Consider the following 17,533-nt stretch of genomic DNA (forward strand, 5'->3'; position numbering starts at 1 on the left):
ATTTAGAAATGCCAAAACATCTATAAGTTGAAATGGATGGAGTAATATTTTATCCATTGAGTCATAAAACTCCAGGAAAAAACATATGCGGTTGTGGTCTCACTCCTCAGTGTTTCAAGACACAACTGTGTCCAGAAGGTTCAACACCGCACCACCCCAAATCCACATACAAGTGTGCCTACAAGGGTGCCTCCTATATATTGCCGCGGATAGGCGGACGTTGCCAAACGCCAAAGCACCTTGTAAGATGAACGCAATCTATCCCAAGGCTTCCTCCTTCTATGCCTGGCCCGACCACCACAACCGCCACCACAGCGCGACAATGCCATGTATCGATCAACCCTTCCTACCCCCAAGTGGGTCAAGAAAGGGGTGTCGATGTACTGTGCCATTTGCAAGGACGGTGGGTACTACCGGTTAGAGGATATCATGCACGGCGACAATTCCATGTATCGACGAACCCTCGCTACCCCAAGCGGGTCAAGAAACGGGTGTCAATGTACTGTGCCATTTGCAAGGACGGTGGGTACTACTGGTTAGAGGATAACATGCGCCACCCGTGGTGGTGCTCGGGCCGGCCGCTTATGGCCACAGCCATAGGTGGAGCGGGGGAAGCGGAGGTGACGGAGACAGAGGTGAGGTGTGGAGCAGTGGAGCTAGATCAGCCACGCTAGGTCGACGACCATGCGCCACTCCGAGCCACGGAGTGGGCCAGGTGCGCCGTCAAGATGGAGTAGGCTCTGCGCAGCCTAGGAGAGCTTTCGATGGAGCAATAGAGAAGAATCATCCCTATTGCTATCCGTGAGCTGCACACCAGATCCGCATCCGAGACAACTACCTCACCTGCGACGACGTCGACCTCGTCCACATCGCCCTTAGCACCAGCTTTATGGTCGACTTTGGACTCATTACAGACGTGTTGGGCTGGCACACATGATTGGCGCCATCCGCTTCTCAGCTTCTTCCACACCTCCCTCTTTAGTATCTGAAAATTGTTTATTTTCTCATATTGTTTCGGGACTTGTATTCTGTTTAGCTTCTTAGAATAATTACCCTGATGATATTTAAAGGTAAGGTACATTTCCTAGGTAGTTTACAATCTATTATTGGTTTACAAAGTAACCTATACTTACATTTTATCATTTCTTTTTAGGTCCTGATATGGACATTGCAAAGGATGGGAAGGAGCTTCTGCTAGTAAATGACGTAAGAGCATCTCCAAGAGCCTTTCTAAATCTCACTATCTAAATCATCATTTGGAGAGTAATTTGCATAAAAAATGCTTTCTACATCTTTTTACTCTACAACAGCTTTTTTGTATCTCATGCGCACTCTAGAGAACCATTCTCATCTTTTATTTTTGGCTAGCGAAAAATCCAGAATAGAAGAGGGCTATATTTGAATAACCATTTAGAGAAGTTGTTGGAGGATAGTTTTCACCAAAATCTCTATTTCTAGCATTTAGGAAGGATATAAAGAGTCTCTTAAAGTTGCACTAAGGTGCTAAAAAACCTTCTTGTCCTCCCTATAGGTGGTTATTTTCATATATTCCCTTTGTGGGGTTTGTAGTCACAAAATGAGCCCCTGTGATTTACAAATAGGCCTTAAATGCTCACAATTATGCCATTAATGAAAGGATCTAGCAAGGCCTAGAGGGGATCAATAGGCCTGTAAAAACTTAAACTCGATACAGCCGATTGTTGACGATGAAAATGTCATACTTTTACATACTCAAAACACCATCAACATTCTCGAAATAAAAGAAAGATAAGCATATCATGAGCATATTTTAGCAATTAACAAGTTCCACATGTCCATGAGTATTTTTATGCAGTTTCAAGCTAAATGGAGCAAGATGAGCATGTGGGCCCACCATAGGGGGATGGGCGACCACCCCTGTGGGCCCACAAGCCTCCTAAGCTTGCCATGATCCATGTGAAAGCACTCTCAAATCACTCTCCACCCTTGGATGAAGCTTGTGTTTCTCTCAATGGTGGAAGATTGCAACCCATGGATGGAATGGCCCACTTGTAAGGTGAACCGACCTTGAAGTGGACCCACAAGGCTATGACCTAAGAACCGTCACTATAAATATTTACACTAGCGATTTTCTTAAGGAAGCCACAACTGTAAATTAATTTGCAATGGTGGTTTTCTTAAGATAGAGATAGAGATGTACCGGAACAAGAGAAACATGTATCGGGAAAAATAGAAAGGTGCATTAGAAAGTGAGAAGGTGAAATATCCTTTTTGAAAATTTGAATCCTATAAGATATCTATTTTAGGATGAAGGGAGTAATGAAATTGGTGTGTAACAACAAGTCAGGAACATCCACTAGCCTCCCTTGTCCATGCAGGTCTTTGAAGGATAGACTCGCCATGGGAGTTTGTAGACAATGTCATCAAGATACAGAGATGCCAACAACGTCGAGATAGACTCAACAAGCAGTCTAGACAACAGCATGCAACTGGCACTCCAAGGCCAAATGTTTGATTGTGGAATCTTTTGCACTATTTGTCTACTATGCTTATGGTATAACGTAATAAATTAAATTTATGGAAATCATTTAAAGAAAACTCAAACACATCAAATTACATAAGCATATCATCAGTTATGTGAAACAGGAAAGTAGAAAATAATAAGAAAAACGATTCAAAGTATTGAAAACTTGAAAAATAACAAAAAAATATTTTTTCACTAGTGAACACTACTACAGTTGGGATCTTTAGAGACGACTGAGAAGCCTCTATATGTTTCCGCCGGCAAAAAATGAAAAAAAATTAACCAAAGAGACCCGACTCGAAAAATGCGTGGTTTATGGCTGTGGGAGATCAAACCCACGACCTACAGCCTCACATATAGATCCTCTAACCACTCCACTCATAAGTCACCTGTGTCCATATGAGATATTTTTCTCCTCGTATTATCTTCATCTAATTTTGAAATGAGTATTTGGCACCCTAAATGAATTCAAATGAAAAAGTTTTCAATTGAAAAGTTGTAGACACATCGAGATCTACAACTTTGATCTTGGCAATTTCTACATTCGAGGTCGTTTGAAAATTTTGAATTTCAAATGTTAGAACTTCAAATGTCATTTTCCTTGGATATATGATTTCAAATGAAAATGTTGTCAACTACAAAGTTGTATAACTCTTTGAGTTCTGTAACTTTAATTTTGGTCGTTTCTGCATTGGAGGTCATTTGAAAAATTCAAATTAGCTATGCTCCTTCTATTTTTAGAGACGGCTCTAGATCTAGCTGTCTCTACAAATCAATTTTTAGAGGCGGCTTTAGATCTAGCCACCTCAACAAATCATTTTTAGAGTTGACTGGAAATAGAGCCGCCTCTAAAGATAGGACATTTGTAGAGGCACCTCATAGATTTTTTGTCGGGATGGCTGTAGATTTTGAGCGCCTCTATTAAAAAAAGAAGTTGCTAAAAATCAAGGGCAGAAGTCCAGCTGCTCTGTTCTGACACTCTGCGTGCCAGGCTGTGTCGGCTTGGACTGGCCTCCCCCAGGGACTGATGAGTGGGCCCGGGAGCCCTTGAGCCCCTAGAGGCCAAAGGGAAGCTTGTCTTCTTGTGTCATGCCCCGTGCGTGACTATGCTGAGGGAGCGGCTGGCAAGGCTGTACCCAAAGTGCTACGTGGAGGAGCCCTTGAGCCTTGATGGCTCGGTGTGTGTCGCCTTATGCTTGGCCCTTGGCTAGCGTCGTAGGCCGGGCAGGAGCCGAGGGTCGAGCTTAGGTTTTCTGTCGATTGGGAGCCTAAGGCTCGGGCAAGCCCCCGAGCCCTGAGCAGAGGCCTTGACGTGCTTAGGCTTCGGCAAGTTCCTTAGTCTGAGGGTGTGCATGATCGCACCTGATGGCTATAGCCCTCGAGCCCCTGGGCGCTCCTAGGGGAATCGACCAGGGGGGTCTCTTTGGTCAGGAACCATAGATCCTGAGGCTTAACATACCCATATATTAGGATCTCGTCAGGAGCCCCTGAGCCCTTCGAGGCCTTGTTTGTTCATGATGGCGATGAAGGGTTGAATTCGATCTTCTGATGACCAAACTAGCCATGGCGGGGATGACTTCCGCTAACAAGAGTGCGACGCCCTTCGTGGGGCCCTTTCCCCAGTGCGATGGGGGTGCCCAGCTGTCGAGGCCGGATGGTAGTGGTGCCGACCCCTATTTTGATCCTATGTCGCGTGGGTCTATGGCCCGAGCGAGGGTTTGGGGAACTCGTCTGGGAGTTACCAACTTTAGGCTCGGGGCACCCTCCTTTTTGGTCGAAGCCTGCCATGGGTCGGGTGATCGAGAATGTTTGGGCCTTGGCTCGGGGCCACCTGATCACCCCGTGCACCACGCCCTTTTGGGGGCTTTGGTAGTAGGCCTCGATCCTCTTAGGCCAGCTGTAACACCCCTGGTGTTACGAGTTTATTTAACACCGTGATTTAGGCCTAAGAAAAATTTCCGAAACGAGTTTCTCAGGGTTTTAATTTAAAACGTACTTGCTGCGACAAGTGAATCCCGTGTGACTTAGTTTCATGGACTCAAATAAACGCTCAAGATAAATTACGCAGTGCGTAGAAATATTCAGGAATGTCCGACGACGATTCTAGAGAACGTTTTGTTCGGTTAGATTAAGCATGAAAATCAACTTTTATAAATAAAATAAAATCCATTAATAAATAGAACGATACATATAAACTCACGGGTTTATTTTGTTAAGCACGAACTGACGAGAAAGAGAGCGCAGCAGCTTCGTTTATTTTTTTCGACGTGCACCATACTCGCCTAGAATCCAACACGGTTCACTGCGCCTTGCACGACACTGTATAAAGTCAGGCTGTGTTTAGAATTTGTACTCGTCAAGCTTTCTGTGCTGAGACTTGAACCGAAGTGCTATTCTTAGATATGAACGCAGAAGAAGAACATAGATGCTACGATTCTCCAACTGGAGCTACAGACGCGCCTATACATGGACTGACTGGAAATTCTATCTGTAGTGGTTTGAAGATGTCAGCTGCGTCGTGGTAAAAATGGCAATCATCTCTGTTGCATGAAATATTTACACGCCTGATTACTTGCTAACTCTTTGCTGTAACCATGATCGAGTTGGATAATCCTGTCAAGAAGCTAGCGCTTATCGTTGATGATCATGTGAGGAAGTGAAAATATTACTGATCATGATCATTGCTTTAATAATGATAGAGTTAAGTCAAATCGTGCACGAGGAGCGCTTTTAATAATGGCAGCGGAAACATTCCTGAGCATGAGCCTGTAGCACCGTGGAAATCACTGTAGCACAAGTCAACACTGTCCATTGAATCTTGCACGGACCGCACAGGTCACGCAGAAACACTGTAGCGACGGGGGAAAATACCGTAGCGTCGTTGAGAACACTGTAGCAGCGCAGCACACTGTTCATCCGAAAGCATCAAGTCGTGCGCAGCACCGTTTTATTGCCTTTAAGCAAGCTAGTTAGCCGCTAACCTTACGACGCGTCACTATCGCGTCTTCATGTCACCTGCCTTTAAAAAGGTTACGCCGAGCCGTTCCGCTCCGCTGCTCACTTATTTCTCTCAAATCAAGTTTCTCTGTTCTTACCCGTGAAAGTTGCATCTATCGATTTCTCCTGAGCTGCAATAATCAGCTGAGGTAGCTAATCTGCAATTGATCTTCTCATTCTCTAATATTTCCTTGACCTGTGGTCTCCTCCCTCATTAATTCCTTGACCTGCATGAATGAATCAGCACCCCACCACCAAGCACGTTTAGCCCAAAGCACACTCTAGTCCTGATGTGTTCGTCAAGTCCAAAGACCACTCAAAGTCCATCATTTGAATTAATGCACTCATGACCAAAGACCCACTCCAAGTTCATCACGTGAAATCCAATTCACATGACTAGCTAGCCAAATGCCAGCTCCACCTCCAGCCCCGCATCTCCTGCCTATAAAGGACGCGCCAAGCCTGCCGAGCCATCCCACTCTGCCGCTCACCATCTTACTCTCTAAATCGAGTTTCTCTGTTCTTGCCTGGGAAGGCTACGCTCTGTTGATCTCCTTCCTCGAGCTGCAATAGACCAAGGTAGATAGTCCCCATACATCCCCTACCTCCCTTCTACCTCCCCATGCCCTTAGATTTAGAAGTCATGGCCAGAATCGCCATCAGGCGAAAGTCCAGCAGCTGTCCATGGTGGACGAGCTGAGGAGCACAAACGCTCGGTGCTCTCTGTGTCTCTCTCGAAGAATCCTAGCCGTATACCCGCTCTGCTCTTTGTTTAAGTCCACAGCAGCAGCTTGTCCTATGCCATGTGCTAGTAGCAAAGCCGAGAACCAACTCAGCTCCTATACACATAAAGTCAAGAGTCATGAGCCATTAATCTACTCCACCAATTTCTTTATTCCTTTTCCCTTTCTAATAACCAGTGGTAGCTCGTGGCCACTAATCACGTTTCATTTTCTCTCCTCGTGATTAATTAGCGGCCACCTTGCACAATTAATATCTCCACTATGCTAACTCCGATTCCATCACTTCTTCTTCCTAAATTCATCTAAAATCGAACCCCACCTATCCATAAAGTTTCATAATTTTTGGAACACAGTTGAATTTATGGGAATATTTATTTGTGTCTGTTTGCCGAGTACCGTGAGTTTGACGCCAACGGAGGGACGTCGATGGATCATGGAGTCATCGGGGAGTTGCTGGAGAAATGGTACTTTTGGAAGCGTGATTGGATTTCTAAGAATTTCGGCTGTCGTTGATTATTTACACCTATGCATTTGCATCAATACATATCATAATAGGAACGATGGTGGATCGATGGTATCAACTGGAGTAGCTGAAAGATGATGCTATGGTGATCATATCACGAAGATGGAATGCTAACTTTTGGTTATATTTTACCCAGGCAAGCCCCGGTGCATAACCCCTACTTTTCTGCAGTTTAAATTATATTTGTGCATTAAGTTTTAAGGAGTTGAATGAAACCCACTTGCATATATATCTTTATCCTATGAGTCTTACTAGTATGATAGGATCGTGTAGATTGCTATGCTACAGGACTCCGGTAGAAGTCGAGTGATTGTTTGTCACTCGCGAGAGATAGGAAATATATTACCGAATTACTATCACTTGGAAAATATAAAATGGTGGAAAGGAAAAATAGTGACCAGGCAGGGATATGGTTTGGGTATTGGTGGGTGTAAGAAGTTGTGTCGCCGTGGAGGCGGGTCATAGCTTGGTTACACCATTTTCCCTGTCTGGTCGGTTAAGGACCAATCGTTGCATATGACTCTAGGCAGGTCACAGACTTATTATCCCGAGCACATACTTGTGTATGGGCGCTTGGAAGACTTGTTGCTCTCTTGTCGCGGATCTGGCTCTTTCCGGACCGACTGTTAGGGTTTTATTTTGGTGGAGGAGGTCCTTGCACCGCACTGAGTCCGGGACTCAGGGGCGGGGGCTTGGAGTCCCAGTTTGGACGGGGACCTGGACACCCGGGATAGGAGAGTGATGGGTTGGTCCTACTTATGCCTTGGGTACAAGCGGGGCGTGTGTTTTCGGGGTACACAGCTGGGGGCATTGATTCGTGAATCGCCGGGCTATCCAGTACGGCTTGTCTACGGTTTAGCATCGTAGTAAGAACTGAAGATGAAAGATGAAAGATGGAAAAGGAAATCTGATTGCTTACCACCTGCTTGAAAGTAGCACAGGTGCTTACATAGAATGGTTAGTTAATGAACCAATGCGGCTATTAATAAAAAATCAAATATAAGGACGCACGCTTAGTAATGCTTCCTGTAAATGCAACCCACAAGCCAGATAGCCTTGCATATCCTTGGAGTCTTTTCTTTCCTCCTGTCGGGTAAGTCTTGCTGAGTACAATTGAGTACTCAGGGTTTTATTCCCCCTATTGCAGGTGACAGGTTGATGCTAGAGCTGACCCTTGTGTGTGGATTCCTCCTGGTGGGCTCAGCAAGGATTCCTTTACGTCGCGATCATAGTTTTTATTTATAACTCTCACCAAATGTTTTTATAAATGAAAGTTTCATAATCTGTTGTAGTAGTTTATATATCAATACTTTATCATATCATTAATAGATATTTATTTCTGCTATAATTCTAGTCACATGTTTAAATTCTGCTGTACATTAAATTATTTATAACTCTGATAATATGATTACATTCCGCTGTTATACAATAACTATTATACTCTGATGTTGTACTAAAAGGGATGTATGAAATGGTTAAGAATGATGTAAGCTTTGTTCTCTCATTTGTGATCCTGATGGCAAAAATGTGGATTTTCGGGTTCTCCCCTAGGGTGTGCCCGACGGAACCGAGTAATTTAGTGTTCTCCCTCGAGTGCTTAGTGTCTAATGGAAGACAAGCACTCCTATAAGGCATTAGATTAGGTGGTTCTACCACACCAGCCTTCTAGGGCCAACCTTCTATGGCCACAGGTTGGGGCGCAGGCAGCGCACCGAGCTCAGGCGAGGGTCCCTCATTGGGCCTAGTGCTCAGTAGCTCCTAACCCAACTCTAGAGAGTTGGCTGATTTTTGGGGCATGCCGCGCAAGTGCCCATCGATTGAGGGGTTGGGTCGCTTGGTTTGGGGAGACGGCGTAGCCCCCAAGGCCATTGTGGGGCCTTCTTATTAGCGAACATGGTGTCTTCTAGGCATGTACCATCGGCTGATGCTCTATGCAGGTGGTTGATGGTGCGTGGGATGCCGCACCTGGTGGAGGAGTTATGGCATGCATGCTGCATCGTTTCACTTCATCTAGGAGATGGGACATCGGGCCACGTGGAGCGAATTTGGCGAAGGAGATGCCACGGCACTTGGTGTGCATGGATCTGGGCCATTGATGGTGGTCGGTGGGCTCGAGGGGAGTTGGATCCCCTTAAGTCCTATGAAGAGGCGTATGCAGAGTGGGACAGCACGCGTGGGTTGGCTTAGGAGGTTAGGCCATCAGGGAGACGGCGGTTCACCTCCACCTTACGTTCGGCAACCCCCACTGCATCATACGATCGCACATGGGATCATGGGTGCATGGCTACCACCGCACATGGAGTACTAAAGCAGAGTAAGGGAGGCGGGGATGGAGGTTTACCTTCCATCCCTAGTGAAGCCCTTCCCTTCCTAAAAGCCTCCGCTTTGCCTTGCCCTCATGCATCTACTGCCACCGCTGTTCTTCCCCTCGTCCCCATGGTGGAATGGGGGCCTTCTAGGGTCACCGAGGTAGAGATTAGGAAGATGGAAAAGGATAGGTTAGCACCGAAGGAGGTCCTAGCGGTCGGCTGGCATCCCCCCACCATTGAGGAATTAGCGTTGGCACTCGAGGGCCTAGAGGTCATCTCCTTCACCAATTTTCAATGCCTAGGGCTCAGCCTCCCCCTGCACCACTTTGCATGCGACCTCCTATACTTCTATGGCCTATGCCTTCATGACCTAATGCTGGAGGGGATCCTCCACATTGCGACCTTCATCACGTTGTGTGAGGCCTTCCTAGGGATTGAGCCCCACTTCGTACTGTGGAGGTGGCTGTTCTAGGTGGTCCCATCTTTCCCTAGTGGGGCCTTTCCAGCGATGGGGGTGCCCAGATCTAGGTGTGACCACATGTTGCTAGCTGATACCTTGCCCTCACCCGTCCGTCGGGCTTCGACGCTGAAAGGTGTTGGAGGAGGAGCTGGTTCTACCTCCCCAACATGGTCCTGGTGCTCCCATCCTTCTTGGAGGAGAGGCCAGGCAGTGCCACCCTAGCTTTGTGGTGGCTGTTCCCCTTGGCGAAGGAGGCCGCGGGGGTTCCTGCTCTCATGGAGGCCATTGAGGCCTTAAAAGAGCAGAGGCTAACCGGGCCGGCGGTGGTGCGCACATTCATTCACTGCTGGATCCTCCCATTGAGGGAGTGGGCGCATCCATTGTGGCAGCACTAAGGGATCACCTATAACAACTTGAATTCGCTACAACCACCCAGGCTCTCAAATTTGGATGGTTAGAGAAGCTTCTGCACAAATCCCTATGGGCATTTGGATACCACAGAACTCGCGAATATACTGCTTTTCTACTTCACCAGACGACCCGCAAGTCAGAAGCGCATAAAGTTGACAATAGTCAACACAACCACTGAGGAGCATGTCATCTCAACCCAGGATGTCACCGGTTAGGTTATTAACCCTTGGAACAAGTGAGTTGGCCCCACTGCCAAATATCAAGTGTTTGGATCAATTCCATGAGTTCAGAGACCACCGGATAATCCAATGTGATACCGGATCATCCGCCAGTAACTAAACTGCATGCAGTGAGTGGGGAATGAGCTGTCCTCCACTCAACCCTTGGCCCCACTTGTCATATGCATGAAATGGATACACCAAACCTAAGTTGAAGCAGCACCAACCTATTTCACTCTCCCATTTCTCACCCTTTCCCTTTCTCTCTAAATTAACAAGAGTGAGGAAGAACTAGAGAGAAGATGAAGGTTGGAAATGGAGATGAAGGTGGAAGATGAAGTGAAGGGATGCAATCCAAGACCACCATCTCATCAGGGTCAAGCCATCCACATCTCATGATCATGGTTACCTCATGAGCCCTCATCTCTTTAGTTGAAGATTTCTCTCAAACCCTGATCTCAGCCTCTCATGCATGCATGGAACATGGAGTGTGGTGACCTCTCATCAGTGTTCGCCTAAACGGCCGATTAAACAGCCACAAAATGGTAAATGGTGGTAAACTATTTTGTTTAGGGGGTAAATGAAAATTAAACGGTTGACCGTTTAAATGGTCAAAAAACAAGAAAAATAGTCTAAACGGAATGGAGGTAAACTGTATTAAATGGACTAAACAGCTGTTTAAACGGTTGTTTAGGTGAACATGAGGTAAATCTAGTTCAGTTTTGTATGGATAAATTTATATACTTAAATTTATTATATTTATAAATGTGTACACTTGATATGTTACATGCATAAATATCTATATTTGGTTTTTTTCACATGCATAAATATATATACATACCAAAATAATTGATTTTTACTTGGATAAATATGTATAAATGCTAGAATACTTGATTTTTTATATGCACATATATAATTATATGTATTTTTTTAAAGTACAAAACTGTTTGGACCGTTTAACTTCGTTTAAACACCATGTAAACAGCCTAAACGCTAAACGAAGGACGACCGCGTAAAGACCGTTTACCGTTTAAGAAAACATTGCCTCTCATTCATCACAAAGGCAAGGTATGTTCAATCTCTCATCATGAAGTCTAGCATCTCATGATCCCCAATCTTGGAGTTGATCCCTCTTGCTCAATATCATGTATTTATCACAAGTAGTTCATGGGAAGAGACTTAGCCAAATCACTAGATGCACTAGATAGCCAAAGCCAAAGACTCAGCTAACCTTACCCTAGCATATCCCCAAGGTCATCCTAGAAGTCTAGTGCACATGCATGGATGTTCACCACTCCAAAGTAGCAACTAACCAACCCCAAAACATAGAGCATAGGTTCTGTCGTTCGGTTGGTGGAGTATCCGCTGATGCGGCGGAGTGTCCGATAAACCTCCCTAATTTAGTAAACCTCCTAGCAGAGGCACCTAGACCATTATTAGTGTGAACAATGGAGTGTCCGACTATCGATCGGAGTATCCGCTGAATTATAAAGACTCACCGCCAGAAGAACCCGAGAGCACTTAGTTCCTACTGGATCGTCCGTCACTCACTTCATAGCATCCGATAAATAATATATAGAGTAACCCAGTAACCTGAGAGTGCCCAAAACCTATTGGAGCATCCGTGAATACCGCGGAGCATCCACCAGAGCCTAAATAGGGCCAACCAGAAATGACTCACCTCAACACCTGGCACAGCGGAGTGTCCGTCAGTCAGAACGGAGTATTTGACACTCATAGAGAGTGTGAGTTTAATTAACAAGCTTACCCAGACAAGTCAATAATACTAGTTAGTATCCCAAGCCAGCAACACAATAGTAGACCCACCATTAGATGTCACTTCCTAGGAACCAACGGTGATCTATCCATATTCCTTATCATCATTCCGAATCATCAGTGAATCTCTCCAATCAGATCTCTCTCACTCTTTTTAAGAATCATCTCAAAGAGAAGCATGTAAAGGATGTCATCGTCAGCTTCTAGATGTCTAAACGGCAACACCATCAAGCAAGCACCCCACTATTATGAACCCTACTTTGGATACTTATCAAGTTGCATTATGAGTTATGCATTGCATGTAGAGTTGGATAATGAACTCTTTCACATAACACTTAGAGTTACTCTTTAATCTGTTAGAAGCCTCTCATCTTAATAATGGAAATGAGAACGCTTAATGCTTATCGCTTAGTTGCTTGGGCAATGGTAGAAGTCGAGCATGAGAAGGAAACTCATACTCGCATGTGTAGGATGCTATACCTGGATAATTAGTTACTAAAACCAATGAGGGTACAACTTGACTTACCTAACTAATCTGGCTAAGGAATAATATCATGTTCCTAATATGATAATCTTGATGACAACTTGGATATCTTGCTCATGCGAGGGGGAGGTCATCATGAGTGTGGGATCTTAGATGACATAGCTCATGTAGCAGTAAGGACTATGTATTGGGATACGTAAGTCCGAGTACCACCCATATAGACCACATGTCGCGGATGGGGTTGACAAGCCAAGTAACTAGTTGCAACCTATTTATCCATGAAACTGGCAAGGTGGTGGCGTCGGTCAAGAATGTCTGGGACATTGACTAGGAACCCAGTCGAACCTTTCATGTGACACTCAGGCCGGATTAGGGAAAGGTTGGAGAATATGAGGCAACCCTTACTACCGGACCCGGTGTATGGTGGTTAGTTCCATTTTTGTGTGGGTACAGTTGTACACCTCTGTAGAGTCTTGAAAGCCTAGAGTCCTTCAGGATGAAACTATTCGGTTGTTCTTTCGTTCTATACCCATGGTAGAATGAATGATGGACTATGAGCACTTTTGCTATAATGATAAATACTGTAATTCTAATGTTGAGCATAGCATGTCATACTCTTAACGAATATCATTGCTTTTCGCAACCATATAAATGCCTGATAATTACTCTGTGCATCCACCAAATCTTATATGCTAGAATTAAGTCCTGTGAGTCCGCAATGTACTCATGGTGCAGCCGTTAAGTTGTTTTGTAGGTAATCAGGGCATCTCCCCGAGACTAGCTCCGGTGAATGCAAAGGTTAGCAGACCTTGGAATAGGTGTTCTCCAAGATGAGCTGCGTGTAACTTACCAAGTGGATGAGTGACAAGTGTGGCAACCCAGTGCAAGGATAGAGTTGATCGGAGCATTAGACTTAGTAGTAACCCTATTCTCTTAAATCCTATTTTGTTATCAACAATGTTTTAGGAACAAGCGTGAGACTAGAGCGTGTATGTGATTGAGTTGCCTGGTATGCATTGTATTGGGTATGTGTGTGTAACTCAACACAAAGATCCTGAAGAGGAGTTGCTACGTGCACTCCTGGGGACCTTACGATGTTGATTTACTTAAATTGAGGGGTCAAGTGGTCGACACTCGATTTAGGTGAATTAACGCGATGGGAACCCCATAGGACGGGTATTGGAGCAGTTGACTGACTTACACCTACAGTCCTCATACAAGGCATCATTCAACTCACTCGGTATGTACTTTGGCCTTTGACTTTAAAATTTTACTCTATGCTATAGGCGAACCCTAAGTTGTTTTAACTCTCTTCTCTAGCTAATTCTAGCCTCTTTCCCTTAACACTATAAGTTGCAAAGATGTCCAAATGAGTTGTTTTGGAAAGAAATGGTAGAAAGTTAGTTAGTGTTGTTATAGGCTTAAGGTTGATAGTTATGGTTTACCTAAGCGAGGCTTAGTAGGAACCCGCTAAAACGCCCCTAGATCGAACGTGTCGTATCGCTAGCGCCGTTAGATTAGTTCCGACGCCCTTATCTAGACCTTCGGAGTTCCCTATCAGGTTCCCATTGTTTGTCATGAGAGCTTGGCAAAAGATTTTGGTAGTATCTCCCCTATATCTTGGCCTTATCTCTCAATCATAGTTAAGCAAGATAGACAAGTAGATATACATATGCAAGAGAATGACGCACCAAGCAAGCCCAAAGGTTCAACCGAGGGAGTTTAAATAGAGTATCAAACTTGTCACCTCGAAGGATGACGCACAAGATAAGCAAGTAGTATTAGGTACAACACAACACGAGTATGCCCAACACCCTAGGCAATGAAGCAAATCAAGTTTAGAGTATCAAATAAATGCCCCCTCAAAGGACCAGAGTGGAACCAACTCTGGAGTACGATGAGGAGGAGGCACGACGATGATTACTGGTCGGATGAAGTATGGTGAGGCTACTGCGGTGGTGGCATCTATAGGTACAGCGGAGGACAGAAGGCTCCTAGAGGAATCACCCCGGTTTGTCCACCTATAAAAGGGACCAAACATAAGTCGCCAGTAGGAGTTTGGATAGCAACGTAGAAGACAAATATAAATAACGATACCCTGAATACTTCTAGGTGAAATGCTACAATGATAGATCCATACGCTTGTGGATATTGTCTATAATCTTTAAGGACTATTGTAGTTGGTGTTTCTTGGTGGCGTTGCTATGATTAACTCAATCTTAGTAATGGTGTTAAGAAATACCAACAGACATTTCTAGCGTTGTTACCGGTGATGGACTTAAAACCTCCTCACTTGGTGATTGCGCTAAGAAATGCCAACAAGCATTTCTAGCGCCATTGCCAGGGAGGGCATAGGCTGAAAAGAATCTAGCATTACTTGAACAATGATCACATGCATGTAATGGTAGCCTTAGTTTATGCAGGCTAATTCTGCTTGTTTTCTTCCTGTTGTGGAATAAAAATAGGATAGTGTATGAGTGATTTTGATCTACCGAATAACTACATCGATAATATGGAGGCACTCCTAAGGAAGAACAGGTCTCGTGCTGCTTCTTTTTCTACTATTCCACCGACAGTTGAACCAGTCACCCCCGTACCATCTATTACTACTGACATGGCCAAGTCACTCCATGACTACTCCACCCTCAATGCTGCCAACGTGCCCGTTAGGCCCGACACTGGAAACTTTGAGCTTCGGACTAGCCTGATTATGATGGTGTAGGCAAGCTAGTTCTATGGCTTGCTAAGCGAGGACGCAAGTGCACACTTGCAACACTTCCTTGAGATGTGCGACACCATCGTCATCAAAGTCGTCGCACCAGCTAGCATCAGGCTCTGTCTGTTTCCCTTCTCCCTTTAGGGGAAGGCAAAACAATGGTTTTACCAAAACAAGGGAGCTATCGACACGTGGGACATATGTTCCACGATGTTCCTCATAAAGTTTTTCCCCATGGGCAAAACCAATGCCCTGAGGGGAAAAATTTGAAACTTTAAGCAATTTGCGCTCGAATCCATCCCTGAGGCATGGGAAAGGCTCTAGGATTACATCCAAGCCTGCCCGCACCATGGAATGGAGGACTGGCTCATGCTCTAGAACTTTTATGAGGGGCTTACGCCCATGTCAAAGGGGCACATTGATGCCGCTGCTAGAGGAGCATTCCTCTCCCTGACCGTCGATGCAGCCAAGGCCCTCATCAAAAAGATGGTGGCCAACCAAAGCTGGGGGAGGAGCGCAAACAATAAAAAGGCATGCATACCATGAAGGAGATGGATATGCTTGTCGCAAAAATAGACTTATTGTTATCAAGACTGAACGAGAGGGCCCATGAGAAGGAAGCAATGAAGGCCACCGTTCAGGCCACAGAATCACAAATGACTTGCGAAGTCTATGGGGAGGTCGGACATTCGGGGAACAACTACCATGAAACTCATGAAGATGCTACGTACATCAACTTTAGGTTCTGATAAGGTAACAATAATAGGTGGAATAATCAACCCCGCCCGCAAGGAGGTAATTCGAATTTCAATTCAAATTACAATTCGAATCAACCATCCTTGAGAGACCTTGTTTTAGGTCAAGCTAAAATAAATAAAATCTTACTAAAAAGCTTTCTTATAATGATAAAATGATAGAAAATATTAATTCTAAACTTGAAGGTTTATCCTCCTCCGTAAAGAATCAATTAAGTTTTAATAAAATGATCGAAACACAAATTGCTCAAATTGCTGTCGCTATTCCTGTCAACCATTCGAGGAAAATCCCGGGGCAACCTGAGAATTCCCCTGAATTTGTTCATGCAGCTGCACAACAATAAAAGGGGAAAAGTCTTGCTGACAGACTATAAATGTCAAGCCCTTGCCGAAGGTAAATCTGTAGTTATCTTTTAAAAATTCAAAAAAATCAAAATTTTAAAATTTTAAAAAATTCAAAATTTAAAATTAGCTTCAAAATAATCTTCTTAGAAAAATAAAATAAAATAAAATTTATTTTCTGATAATATAGATTTTTCTATTATCATTTCTTATTTTTAAAATATTTATAAAAATGCCAAATATAATAAAAGTTTTGTCAAAAATCAAATTCGGGAGCAAAATTTTTGAATCCAAGGGAAGCACCAACGACTTCATTTTGAAAACGATCATTGGGAGCTACCGACCAAAGGAGGGTAGAAATGGACCCATGTCTGGTGCGGCCGCACCCACCAAGCGTCGCCGCTGCTGCTTCTCCAATGGCTCCTAGCCGTTGCACCCTACCCCTCTCGGTCGGTATTCTACGCTATAAAAACCGAGAGCCCGGGGTTGAGGCTCTCCTCACCCTCACACTCCATTTTTACTCCCTCTCACTCTCACTTGCTCCACCACTTGCAAAAATATTTTTCACAAAGCTTGAGTGCAAGGAAACTCTATAGAAAAATCCTACACTCATCACCACCAAGCCAAGCTCGTGGGTTGTTCGATTTATTTTCACTAACGTAACCCCGTTTGTGAGTTTTATTGTTGTCATTTTCGCCATGGGCAAGGTCAGGAGGAAGCTCGCTGGTGCTCTCAAGAAGGTCGTGGGAGCGAGCTCGAGTCACTTCCATGGAAGTTCAAGTGCGTGCTACACCAAGCCTGAAGAGAGCCCGATGCATGAAGAAGAAGAAACCAAGCCAACGGAAGAGCAAGAACAACCGATGAAGGAAGGCGACGATGATCCACACCTTGATTTGGAGAGAGACCAGGAGACATAGGCATACAACCTCATCAAGAATCACAAGTTCATCCACATGCTGGCATATGACCCCAACCTCCTGCAAAAGATAGGTATGGACACCGAATTCGCCACCATTTGGAAAGCTGTTGGATGGGAGAATGTTGTTCCCATCGACGAGCTTGGTTCTTATCTTTTAACAATTCAATTCTTATGCTCTTTGCAAGAAGTTGAGGGTGGGATCACTTTCCATCTTTTTGAGAAAGAATACTATCTTACATGGAGAAATCTCAGCTCTCACTTAGGCTTTAATACAAAATGCTCAATTGACTTGGTGAAAGTGCATCTAGCCCTTTAGTGGGTTTTGGATGATTGAATGACAACGTGATTAAAGGACTAACCCATTTGCTAAGTGTGGA

At 44.6% G+C, this 17,533-nt stretch overlaps 1 non-coding gene across 1 annotated transcript; it reads right to left on the reverse strand.

The window, feature by feature from the left end:
- Positions 1 to 15,389: 15,389 nt before the first annotated feature.
- On the reverse strand, positions 15,390 to 15,496 carry LOC136462032 (small nucleolar RNA R71). Its single transcript, XR_010760559.1, has one exon. It is a non-coding gene; the product is annotated as a small nucleolar RNA R71 (small nucleolar RNA).
- Positions 15,497 to 17,533: the final 2,037 nt, after the last annotated feature.

The sequence above is a fragment of the Miscanthus floridulus genome, chromosome 6 (genome assembly GCF_019320115.1).
Source record: "Miscanthus floridulus cultivar M001 chromosome 6, ASM1932011v1, whole genome shotgun sequence".
Classification (NCBI taxonomy): Eukaryota; Viridiplantae; Streptophyta; class Magnoliopsida; order Poales; family Poaceae; genus Miscanthus; species Miscanthus floridulus.